Here is a 307-nt window from a genome sequence, read left to right as displayed (position 1 = left end):
AAAGAAAACTAAAATAAATATAGTTACTGCTACTACTACTAGAGATAAAGTGCACCAACTCAATAATTCTCCATAGTTTCCTTAAGAGTATGTCTAGCCATCATTAACCTAAGGAAAAATATAGGCATTATTCAAATTCATGTTTTAATTCCAATGCAAGCACATTTTAGAATGGATTTTTGTTTGTGTGTGTGAAATCTTTTACCAAGAATATCAAGATATCTGAATGAGTTTATGCCAACACAAATTTCAAATTAGTACTAAATTTCATAGGCTTACTTTTCATCTCTCTCTCCACTAATGTAGA

Source organism: Theobroma umbraticum, unplaced genomic scaffold (assembly GCF_002168275.2).
Source record: "Theobroma umbraticum cultivar Fairchild unplaced genomic scaffold, ASM216827v3 scaffold_182.0, whole genome shotgun sequence".
Taxonomy (NCBI): Eukaryota; Viridiplantae; Streptophyta; class Magnoliopsida; order Malvales; family Malvaceae; genus Theobroma; species Theobroma umbraticum.
Note: the sequence above shows the minus strand (reverse complement) of the source record.